Source organism: Ursus americanus, chromosome 13, assembly GCF_024610735.1.
Source record: "Ursus americanus isolate L20-20 chromosome 13, mUrsAme1.1.p, whole genome shotgun sequence".
Taxonomy (NCBI): domain Eukaryota; kingdom Metazoa; phylum Chordata; class Mammalia; order Carnivora; family Ursidae; genus Ursus; species Ursus americanus.
Genome location: NC_142139.1, coordinates 32935563 through 32948430, shown reverse-complemented (window position 1 = coordinate 32948430; position 12868 = coordinate 32935563). Strand labels below are relative to the sequence as shown.

Genomic DNA, 12868 nt, shown 5'->3' with positions numbered 1-12868 from the left:
TTTTAAATCCTATATTTAATTTTACCACTAACTAATCTTTACAGATTTTTCAGGTTCTTTTCCTAAAATTGAACAATTGGTATGAATTTTTGTTTTGTTTTGCTTTTTCTCTTCCACTGGTATGCTTGATTTAATTGGCATCATCAAAAGCATTATCTAGGGTCATAATGTAAAACACTATGTGAGGGATAGGAACTCAAAGAAGAATACTGCATGGCTTTTGTTCTTAAGTTGCTTATAATCAAGATGTAGAGACAAGATATCACATGAAAAGATAAACAGTAGTAGAAGGTCATATAGGCTAGGTGACAGAAGTGTAATATAGATGAATACTGTAGGAATTCAGTGATAGGAATGATGATTATGGCTTGGGATCACCAGAGAAAGAAAGGTAGGAGCAAACACTCATTGAGCATTTATTACGTGCTAGGCATTTCCCACATGCCATTTTCTATGATTTACTTCAAGAAACTGGTGAGGTTTAAAATGTTACTGTTTTTTCAAAATGATGAAACTGAGTCTCAAAGTCTCCATGTGCTATTTCCCAGAACACAGAATTAGTAAATTGCAGATCCAGGATTTGAAATGAATAGTCATGACATGTTTGGCAAGTAAAGAGTCTAGAAGTGGAGAGGTTTTATGGGGTATAGTAGACAGAAAAAATTTAATGATAAAGATCAGATTGGGCAATGCTTTGAATGACAGCTTCTCAATGTGTACTTAGTGCATACTAGAAGACTATTTTAACCCAATTAAATATTATGTATTACTTTAGAAAGGTAACATATTTACTAAAAATATTCTTACTTTAAACAGGAATTTTGAAAATTCCTTCTGTCTATATTTTTACCTAGCAATTCCTGGTCTAGGTATCTATCTTATAGGAATACTGTCATAAATATGGAAGGATGTATTTAGAAGATTGCGTGTGTGTGTGTGGCATTGCTTTTAATGGGAAAAAAAAGTGGAATTAACCTATGTGGCAAAGACTGGCTAGATGCTGATTAAGTCTGCTCCCATTACCTGGGCACAAACTCAACCAAGCTTTCCAGCCTTCTTGGAGGGCTATATGACTAGTTCTTGCCAGTAGAACATGAATAGGAGAAATAAATCACTTCCAGTCCAAGGCAGTAAAGAGTGGTGTGCCTTTATACTTTCTCTTCTTCCTGTCCACTGAGTGACCATAAAGAAGGAAAGATCTTGATACTTGAAGGACTATATATATGAGAGAGAATACCTATTACTGACCCAATGGACTCTGACCTGAGTTCAGCTATCAACTTTACTGGGTTAAATTGTTGAAGTTTCAGCCTAATTTGTTATAGCTCTTAGACTATGGTAATAAATAAAATCTGATATATGTCTAGGGGAATGATTTAATAACTTGTGGTACTTCCGTATTATGAGCTGCTATATGGTCACTTAAAAGGATCAGGCAAATTTTTGGTTCTGTCATGGAAACATCTCCAGGCTGTGCAATTAAGTAGAAAAGCATTTCATAAAATAGTATGTATAATATCCTACTTATGAATACCTGCCACCCCAAACTGTGTTTGCATGGGGTGTGTGTACACATGCATAGGAAAATAGTTGAAAGGATACTGGGTTGGAGCAAGAAGGTCGTACACATTTTGCTCTATGTACTGTACTATTTCAACTTTCAAAAATGAAAATGTATGTAATACTTTTATAAATAAGAAAAAAGAAAAAATCTGTTCAGGTATTTTTTATAGCTTGTTGTAAGGCTCAAGTAATGTAATAGCTGTAAAAATTCTTAGGAAGAAGTGCTAAATGTATATGAGGTTCTTTATTATGACAAACCTCTTCAAATATCTATTGCTGAGATGTCTGTTTAGATTTATGACCAAGCTATAATTTTTTTTGACCATAGGAATGGTTTAAAAAATTTCAGGTTGCTAGGCTATCTTAGCTGCTTAATAAAGAATCACTGTGACTATACTTTGAGATACCTCCTGTCCTCCATGCATTTTGCCACACTCATTCTCCTCTTCCATCTAGTTCTTCCAGAGATAAAATATTATTAGGGTGTGGGAGAGAGTTCTCTTTCTTTTGGGAGTAGCAGAGAGGCTTCTTCCCAAGTAAGACTCATAAATAGTGTGAAGAGGTGGCTTTCTGCTTTGGGAAGACAGGTAGTAAATAATGAGGATGTAATAATGTCAGAGGGAACACTAGATAATTCTAGCTGATAAGAAGACCCAAAGGCAAACTGAGGTTGTCTCTTTAATTAGCTTGAACAGGAATTAATTCAAAGGCATCAGTACAGACTGTGTAGAAATGAATGAAAGTCTTCATGATAAGAAACCAGGGACACCAGCATGCTCTACATAGGGCTGGCCTGGGTTTGAATCTTGATTTAGCTAACCGCCTTATATGGAATTTGATGTATTGGAACCTCTTGTTTTTTAAATACCTAGGACAGTGTTTGATGTATGCAAGACTCTTCCCTAGTGCTTTTTTTTTTTTTAAGACTTTATTTATTCATTTGAGAGAGAGCGAGCACAGCAAGGGGAGTGGCAGAGGGAGAAGCACACTCCTTGCTGAGGTGGGAAGCCTGATGCTGCGCTCCATCCCAGGACCCTCCCAGGAGATCATGACCTCAGCTGAAGGCAGATGCTTAATCATCTTAGGCACCCAGGTGCCCCTCTGCTAGTGTTTTTAACAATGTTGTAAGAGCTTACTTTTGAAGAACACTGCACTTAAATAATTATTTCTTACATCATTGTTCTGCTGAACAACTTTTTGGTAATGAAGTTTGTTCTGCTGTGTAGCCATTTTTACTTGGTAGGAAATCTTAGGATCTGAAAGGAGTAGGAAGGAGGGAGATAGAAGAGAAGAAGGAAAGGAGGAAGAGGAATTGGAAGAAGAGTCAAAAAATAGAGGAAGGGAGCAGGAGGAAGAAGCAGAGGGGGAGGATAGCAGGGAGAGGAGGACAAGCAGGAAAAATAACACTACTAAAGTCACTTTTAGTTATGTGTCTAGATCAATGAGATAATCACAATTCTTCCTTTTTGTAATGTAAATTTTTATGACAACTTTTACTTCCACAGTAATTGCCATTGTCTGATAGTTAACTTGTTCCCAGAAATTATCTATCAATAGTGTTATCTTTACTGTTACCTATTTCATTAAAATAGAAATTTTGTTTTATTATAGTGGCATTAATATGATAGCCACATAAAGATGTTTATGTTTCGTTTTCTGCTAGAAAATTTAGAAAAGCTATGGTTCAAATGTATTGATGTATTGATAAATAGAAATTACTAAACTGTTAAAAGTAAGTTTAAATTCATACTGTAGGAGTTGGTTCTAGACTATAGTTGACTCTTAAACAGCATGAGTTGTACTGCATGGGTCCATCGATATGTGAATTTTTTAAATAAATACAGTATTGTACTGTAAATGTATTTTCTCTTATAACCTTATGATTTTCTTAATAACAGTTTCTTCTCTCTAGTTTACGTTATTGTAAGAATACAGTATATAATACATATACAAAATGTGTACTGATCACTGTTTATGTTATTGGTAAAGCTTTTCATCAATAGTGGGCTATTAATAAAGTTTTTGGGTAATAAAATTAATATGTGGATTTTTGACTCTGCAGGGGGTTGGTACCCCTAACCTCTGTGTTTGTTTAAAGTCAACTGTATATGGATTTTATAGATCAGCATGAAGCTTCATGGGTTTGTAATTTGTAGATTGCACTGATTATTTTTCTTTGTTTTCTCAAATCGTAGAATAAATGAAGAACATTTTTGAATGTATCTTAATAATAATTATGACATTTTCCATTACTGCCTTATGTGTTTAGGTTGTCTGATTAAAATTTAAAGAAATTTCTTTATTCTGCCCAACTTGATCTTGCAAATGATGCTTACTGACAAAAGATTAAGGTCTGATATTATAACTTTAAATTCTTTCTGCATATGTAGAGAGGTATACATAATTATTCTTCTTTAGTATACTTAGAAATACTAATAATGATTGCATTTAAAGATAATATAAAGAAAGAACAATTTAAAGAAGTAAATCTGTAAGTTCAGTTGGGTACCATTCTTACCAACTTTCACTATCAGACAGCATTTCGCATGGAGCTTAAATTTCTATCTTAAGTAAATAATTTCCTTTATTAGAATGCATCTGCTGGAATACAACTCAGTGTCACTGGACCAACTAGCATATTGTAGAATGAAAAAAAAAAAGAAAAGAAAATTAACTGCTACTCCTAGTGTCAGTTCTTTCTATTGTAAAATGAGGGTAATAGTATCAGCCGTATCAGCACATGTTATTGTGAAGCCCAAGTAAGAAAATATGTGTGAAAATATTTAGAAAATGTAAGGCATTTTTATAAGCATTGCTCAACAGCGGTGATGGGTGATATTTCTGATGGCATGTTGGCAACCCAGAACCATTCCTTTTTTTTCCTTAGGATATCCCTACATCATGGAAAATGGAAGCTTGGAAACTAAATTTCACAGAATGCAGGCCAGCAGGATTCTGGTTGAAGAGCAGCTTCTATTCTCTTGCTACTTCAGCAGTAGTGGTAAGATGTGCCAATGCATCATCATGTTATCTCAAGTTCTGTTTCAAATGATAATGCCCACCAACACTAACCTGCTCTCTATCTCCAACCCATGGCTCTGAATATCACCATATTAAGATAAGGCAGACAAAATGAGATTTGTCCATAATCAAGATTCATGAATATGATCTGATTTCTACTTCTCCCTTTCCAAGGAGAGCTGCCTCCCCTTTTTATACCAAGGTCATTGACAGTGATGAAATCCAATTACAACCCTTGTTTTTACTTCTGGGGACTTGGGAGCTGGTTCTCTTTTCTACTCTAAGATAGACAAAGTGGTGGGCACCTGGATGGCTCAGTTGGTTAATCATCCCATTCTTGGTTTCAGCTCAGGTCATGATCTCAGGGTTGTGGGATTGAGCCGTGCACTGGGCTCTGCATCAGTAGGGAGTCTGCTTAGGATTCTCTCTCTTCCTCTCCCTCAGCCCCCATCCTGCCACTTCTGCACTCTCTCTCTTTCAAAAAATAAAATTAAATAGACAAAGTGGTAAGGATTCAAAAATTCTTGTGATATAGTAGGATTATCATAGTTGTTTTAAATTTATTTTGTTATCAATTTCAATGTCTGTCATATCTGGGACTGTTTCTGTTGACTATTTTTTTCTCTCCAGATTGTAAGTCAAATTTTCCTTCATGTTTGTACATCTAGTAGTTTATTTTTGTATGCTGGATGTTGTTGATGTCATGGTGTTGAAAGTCTAATGTATGTTATCTTTCCTTACAGAGTATTGGGTTTTGTTTTGGTAGGAAGTTAATTTATTGATAATTCAGTTTGGTTCTTTTGAGGCAATGTTTTGGCTTTGCGTGGGTCTATAGTAACTCCTGCGTTACAGCTAGAGTACTACTCCCAGCTTGTGGCCTTTTGAGGTTACATAGGAAAATGGTTGAAAGAACATGAGAGCACAGAAAGTTGTATGAGGTGTATGGGTGGTCAGAATTCCAGCATGGTGAGATCTCTGGAATTTCCATTCAGCTTACAGAATCCCAGCAGTAGACCCCCATCAAAGCTTGAAGAATTTCACTCTCTTCATACAAAGCTAAGGACCCTGGCCAAAAACTCAGGAGAGTTCAGTAAGACTGATTTAGGCTCTACTTCACTGTGAGCCATTTTGAAAGTGTCCCCATGACAATACTAGGGTGAAAGTAGAACTTGCCTTATGAATTTTCTTTCTTTTTAGATCACAGTCCCATGCTTTCTTTTGTTTAATGTTTGAACACTTTTACTTCATATATTTGTCCTGTTTTATTGTTATTTACTGCAGGAGGGTAAATCTGATACCTATTACCCCTATTAACCCACCCACCAACCCCGCTCCGGAGAACTTCTGGAAGTCAACCATTATTTTTTCTTGTGTCATTCACATGTGTGAATGTGATACAAGGAAATTTGTATCTTGTTACTAGCATGGAGATTGGACTAAAACCTGGAAGAGGTTAAGGCCAAAAGAAACTGAGCCCAAGGTACTGGATGAAGCCAGCATTGAAGAACACCCTGTCTCTAGAAATCTAGGTATGTGGACATACAAATGTCTTCATTGTTAAACTTAATTTGAATTTAATTTTCTGTTACTTCCAAGCAAGTCATTTTAACTGATATAACCGCACAAATATTTTTAAAAATTAAAATTTAAATCATGTTGATTTTATATAGAGAAAATCTTAAAGATTTAACCAAAAAACTGGTAAATTTAATCAATTCAGTAAAGTTGCAGGATGCAAAATTAACACGCAAAAAATAAATTACTTAGAATTAAATTTAGCCAAGAAAGTGAAAGGTCTCTACTCTAAAAACAAAACATGATGAAAGAAATAGAAAAATACGTAAATAAATGGAAAGGCATCCTGTGTTCATTAATTGGATGAATTAACAATGTTAAAACATCAATACTACTAAAAGCCATCTATAGATTCAATGCAATCCCTATCAAGATTCCAGTGACATTTTTTACAGAAGCAGAAAAAAAAAAACCTAATAAAATTAAATGGAACCACAAAAGACCTCCAATAGCCAAAGGAATCCAGAGGGTGGGGGAGGCGGGAGACAGGAGGCATCATACTCTCTGATTTCAAGCTATCCTATAAAACTATAGTCATCAAAACATTATGGTACTGGCATAAAAGCAGACAAACAGACCAATGGAAAGAATCAAGAGCCCAGAAATAAACCCAAGCATATATGTCAACTAATAGTTGACAGGGGAGCCATGGAGATACTCAATGGAGAGAAGACAGTCTCTACAATAAATGATGCTGGGATAATTGGATATTCCCATTTTAAAGAATAAAATTGTACCCCTATCTTATACCACTTACACAATTAACTCAAAATGGATTAAAGACTTAAATGTAAGACATGACCTGTAAAAGTCCTAGAAGAAAACATAGGAATAAAACTCCTTGACATAAGCTTTGGTAATGAATTTTTAGATATGACGCCTAAAACACAAGCAACAAAATAAAAAACAAGTGGAACTATATCAAACTAAAAAGCTTTTGCATAGCAACAGAAACCAACAACAAAGTGAAAAGACAACCTACAAATGGGAAAAAAAAATATTTGCAAACCATATATCCGATAAGGGACTAATATCCAAAATATATAAAGAACTCATAAGACTAAGTTACAAAAAACCCAAGTAACCTGATTAAAAAATGGGCAAAGGACCTGAACTGACATTTCTCCAAAGAAGATGTATGAAAGGGCAACAGGCACATGAAAAGATGTTCAACATCACTAGTCATTAGGGTAATGCAAATTAAACCTACAGTGAAATATCACCTTTTACCTGTTAGAATGGCCATCATAAAAAAAAAAAAAGAGTAATAACACATGCTGGTGTGAATGTGGAGAAAAGAGAAACATTGTACACTGTTGGTAGGATTGTAAACTGGTATAGTCACTATGAAAAACAGCATGGAGCTTCCTCAAAAAATTTAAACAATGAAACTACCACATAATCCAGCAATTCCACTTTTAGGAATGTATCCAAAGGAAATGAAAACACTAACTCAAAAAAATATCTGCACTTCTATGTACATAGCAGCATTATTTAAATAGCAAGACATGGAAACAACCTAAGTGTTCGTTGATGGATGAATGAATAAAAAGATAAACAACAAAGAAATAAAAAACAAGGAAATTCTAGTGTATGTGACAACATGCATGGACCTTAAAGGCATTATGTTAAATGAAATGTCAGACAGAGAAAGACAGATACTGTATGACTTCACCTATATGTGGAATCTAAAACAAAACAAAACAACAAATACACTCATAGAAAAAGAGATCAGACTTGTGGTTATTAGAGGCAGAGGGTGAGGAGAGAGGGAATTGAAGGAAGCTGGTCAAAAGATAGCATTTCCAGTTATAAGATAAATAGGTATTAGGGATGTAATATATGACATGATAACTATAGTTAACACTACTGTATGATACATAAGAAAATTGTTAAGAGAGTAGATTCTAAGAGTTTCTTATCACAAGATATTTTTTCTTTTTATTAATAATGTATCTATATGATATGATGGATGTTAAATGAACCTATTGTGATGATCCTTTCACAATATATGTAAATCAAACCATCATGTTGTATGCCTTATATTTACAGTGATGATATCAATTTTTTCTCAATAAAACTGGAAAAATTAAATCACATTATAACATATTGTGAAAGAATATTTAAATTATATTTTTGTATTGATTTCTTAAACATTGCAAACATTATATGAAATAAATTTTCCATTGGCTGGGACTAAATAAAACAGAAGTTTTTCATGAAATCACCTTTTTTCACTAATTAATTCCTCAATGCTTTTAACATTCCACAGATATTTATTTAATGCTCTGGGGATACAGTGGTGAAAAACCAAAATAATGCATGAGTTTGTATCTACAAGCACTTATGTACACATATGCCTAGAGAAAAGTCTAAGTCTAAAGAGATTGAAAGAAAATGTGAAGAGGAATTAATGTGGGTGGTAGGATTATAGTTTGTTTTCACTTTCATTTTATAAATTTTTCTCTTTGAAATTAAAAAAACACTGATACTTATAAGACAGTACTATGTATCTGGCACTATGATAACTGATTTACTTTCTTTTTTAATTTTCATAACAAAAGATAGGAATTATATTATTTTGCTGGTAGGAATTATATCATTTTACTGATGAGGAAATTGAAGCTCTGATTTTAAGTAAGTTGTCCAAGATAAAATTGTTAATAAATAGTGGAGGATACATTACATTTGTAATTAGAAAATAGCAAAAAAGTTTAATCTCCTTAAGAAAAACAATGATGTAGAAATGTATTTAATGACACTGAAAGAAGTTTAGTTATAATACAGCTGTCTCAGAAGACCCTCATACCATCCTGATTATAGTCTGGGGAGATTTTTGACACTGAACGTGTGACAAATCTTTCTTCTCTTGGGAGAAATGGGACCAATGAATTGACATTAGCTTTCCTTTCTTAAGCTCAGTACCGCAGCAATGTAATAAAATATAATGTCTGAAAATCTGTATTAGAGCTTTCTCTTCTGGAATTATGGTTTAGAGTTCTTTTAATGATTTTATTAGGGAACAGAAAACTGCTTCTCAGTGCTTCAGTGGAGCCAAGAAAAGAAGTGATTGGATGGGAATAACATTCTCCTTTGAAGTAATTTCCACATTGTGACCACAAAGCTTGATAAAAGAAACCTTTTTTTGCCCAAATATTTGTCCCAGAAAGAGTGCAGGCAGTTTGCATATTTGAAAGAGAAAGTCTTACCAGCAGATGGTTGAGAAGCAGGTTAGGTAAATCTGCCCCAAATATCTGACCCATCCCTAGCATGGCTTTGGGTACAAAGTAGATTAAAAAAAATCTCTAACTGAAGGTCTGTCTCAGTATACTGATACTTGTGTCCCATTTTTTTGCAAAAAACCCAAACCAAACCAAAAAAAAAAAAAAACCCAGTCAAATAAGGCAGCCTTAATTTTGGCAAGACCATGTTATCTTGGTTTTGTCTACATTTATTAAAAAATAACAAAAAGCTAATTTACATTTATGATTTTTCTAAATTATAATTATAAAAATTTATAGTTTATCTCTAGTGAATGTATATTATTTATATAATAAGAAAATGCACTATTTTAGAATTGTAGTATTGCAGTTGGTCTTAGATATTATCTAGTTCAAACTTCTTTCCCTCTTTTGCGGGTGAGTACATTGAGGCCTATTGAGGGTAAATGTCTGTCTTACATAGAATTGTGTGAATTACATTTGTTAGTAGTGCTTTGCTATAGGTTTTTGCTTACATTACACTTTTTTTGCTTTATGATTAGAGAGTTTCTTCAGATTCCTTTTTTTTTAATTAAAGGAAGGTTCTTGAGCAATTCTTGAGTGAAAAACCTTTATGTCCTAAAAAAACATTTTCCATCTTTCTTTTTTCCTTTCCTTTTTTTTTTTTTTAACTCTAAGGGGATTTCACTATCCGATATTTAACATTAGTATTTTGTGTCATTTTCGTCTTGCCATTTAGAAACAGGGTTGCTATAACCTCTAACCCATCCAGAGACATATCTTGTGACTTTTCCATTCTCAGAGACTGTGCCGAAGTGCTCTTTCTATTCCCTCTGGTGAATGAACTCTTGCAATATAAGGAATATCTCCTTTGAAAGAGAATTTATCTGAATGGTTTATAAACTCTTAAGATCTTTGCAGACACTGGCTTATGAATGTCAAGTACTCTTTGTAAAAATGGCATTTGCCTAAAATGAGATCTTCATTAACTTGAGTATTTCTTTAGCCTTTAATTCCTCTTGGCACCTTGATCATGATATAGAGCATAGTTGTCTTCTTACAGGGACCTAATTCACAACATTATCACGTAGGTTTTTTACTCTGAGAAGATTTCCTAAATTTAAAAAGCCTTTGTTTCATTATTAAATTTTTCATCTTTTCCATGTGTGTTATTCAGGATTGTTTTGATTGCTAGAAACAAAAAAACCTGGACAAAAGTTTCTTAAAATATGGGTTTATTTGGTTAAATGATGAGAAGTTCCTAGCAGTTTTTTGTAGGTTCAGTTACTCAAGGATGACATCAAATACTATGATTCTTTCTATATGTTTACTTCACCAATATTGGTTGGTTGGCTTTTCCCTCATGCTTGCATAAAAATTGGTTAATAAATTCTGTCTAAAACTGAGCAAAATTTTTGGATTTTAGATTCATTTCTCCTCTAAGAAAACAATGAACATCCAGTAAGTGAGTAGATTTCAGAGGAGCCTGTTTTCAAAAGGTGTTTGAGGGAGTGTAGAGATTGGTGAGAAATTTCTTCTTTAGTCCATTCACCCTTTTACTTTCCATTTCAATCCATGCCTAACCTTTGGGCTACAGTTTGTTGTCAGATGAAAGGATGTTAACCTCTTGAATATTGACGTTACTGGAAGTTGAGAAACAGCAAATATGCATCTGAATCAATCCATTACATGTGGGCATTTTGGGTCCAGACTGGGTAATCATGATGGCAAATATGTCTCACAAAGTCCTATAATACAGATGCTATTTGGAGCCCTATACTCTTTAGATAACTGGTTGAACATGTCCTGAATCCCAAGTTTTATAACTTGTGAAATTTCTCCCTGATTGTGTGAATTCCTGTGACTTCTTTGTTTAAAATTTGGGTTGTATGTGGGAAAGATGGAAGAATAAGAAGACCCAAGGCTCACCTTGTCCCATGGATACACCTAGATAACACCCACATAGATAACACCAGAAAATGACCCAAAGACTGGCAGAACAGACTCTCCACAACTAAATGTAGTGACAAGGCCACATCAAAAAGGGCAGGAAGGGCAGAAATGTGGCTGGGAACCAAACTGTCCTTGGTAGGGAGGGACATCGTGGGTGCTGAGAGGGGAGAAGTAGACTCCACAACAGACACCCCAGGCACAGGGCACCTGCACCAGGAAGACAAATCCCATAACATTTGGCTTTGCAAACCAGAAGGGCTTAACTTTGCAAGTTCTTACAATCACCAGGGCTTAATATCTGGAACTTAAAAAATCAGTAGGCTCAGCTTTGGGGGTGCTGAATGCAATAGGAAACACAGTCTCCACCTTTAAAGAGGCAGCACAACAGTCTCACTGAGAAACATCATAGAAACAGCAGTTTAAAAAATGCCTGTGGTATATGGGAAGATTTGTTTACTAATATCAGAGAGTGTGCAGGTGGGGCAGGGATTTTAGGAGGCTTCTCTAAGAACAAAAGAGCTGGCAGGCACAATTTCCCTCTCTGCTCTCGAGCCTAGATACCTGGACACTCATGGAACCAACAGACACTTTACACCCAGCTAGCTTCCACCAATTCCCCCCCCCCCCATTCCCCTGAGGACCTGCCCTATCCAACACACCCTCTGTAGGAGTTCATTCAAAGCTGTGCCACAAGCATGACATTGTACAGCAATCTTGACAGTGTCTAGCACAACTCCAAAATGACTCCTGACCTGGGGAGAGAGGAAGATCACCACACATACCAGTTCCTCTGTGGCTCCAGCAGTGGGCAGACATCTGATCTGACTGCAGGCCTTGCCCACCAATGAAAACTTCTCTGGAGACAATACAGGGAGAGCACCTTGCAGTTTCATGTGATTGCAGCTCTGACAAATTCCAAACTGACCAAACTCAAGCCTAAGAAGGCCTCAGACTAGCTCATTAGCAACAAAGAGACCAAACCCTGCCCACAACAAGCAAAGAGAACCATTGCAGACAAATGGACTGAAAACAAACATGGTACAACCACTGTAGTAGAGTGCCTGCAACACACATAGGAGACACCCCTGAAGTGCTAGGTCTTGGTGAATGGGGGACATTGCACTGCAGGGCACTACAGGACCTCTTCTTCATAAGGCCACTACTTTCAAGCAGGAGACATAACTGAATTTCCTAACACACAGAAACAGACACAGAGAGTTAAAGTGAGGAGACAGGAATATGTCAGAAATGAAATCATAGGACAAAATCACAGCAAGAGAGCTAAACACAACAGAAATAAGTAATATGTCTAATAGAGAATTTAACGTAATGGTCATAAAGATACTCACTGGACTTGAGAAAAGAGTGGAGGACCTCAGTGAGACTCTCAACAAAGAGATCGAAAACACAAAAAGGAACCAACCAGAGATGAAGAACTCAGTAACTGAAAGTAAAAATATACTAGCAGTACATGGGTGTCATATTCAGTTGTGTGTCTGGCTCTTGGTTTTGGCTCAGGTCATGGTATCAAGCCC

The 12868-nt window shown here is 35.4% G+C and overlaps 1 long non-coding RNA gene across 1 annotated transcript in view; it reads left to right on the top strand.

Moving 5' to 3' along the window:
• Positions 1–6244, top strand: part of LOC123793254 (uncharacterized) — a 107753-nt gene extending 101509 nt beyond the window's left edge. The window contains exons 4-5 of the long non-coding RNA XR_006779878.2: positions 4451–4564; positions 6008–6244. This is a non-coding gene — a long non-coding RNA (uncharacterized LOC123793254). The remainder of the gene's footprint in view (positions 1–4450; positions 4565–6007) is intronic.
• Positions 6245–12868: the final 6624 nt, after the last annotated feature.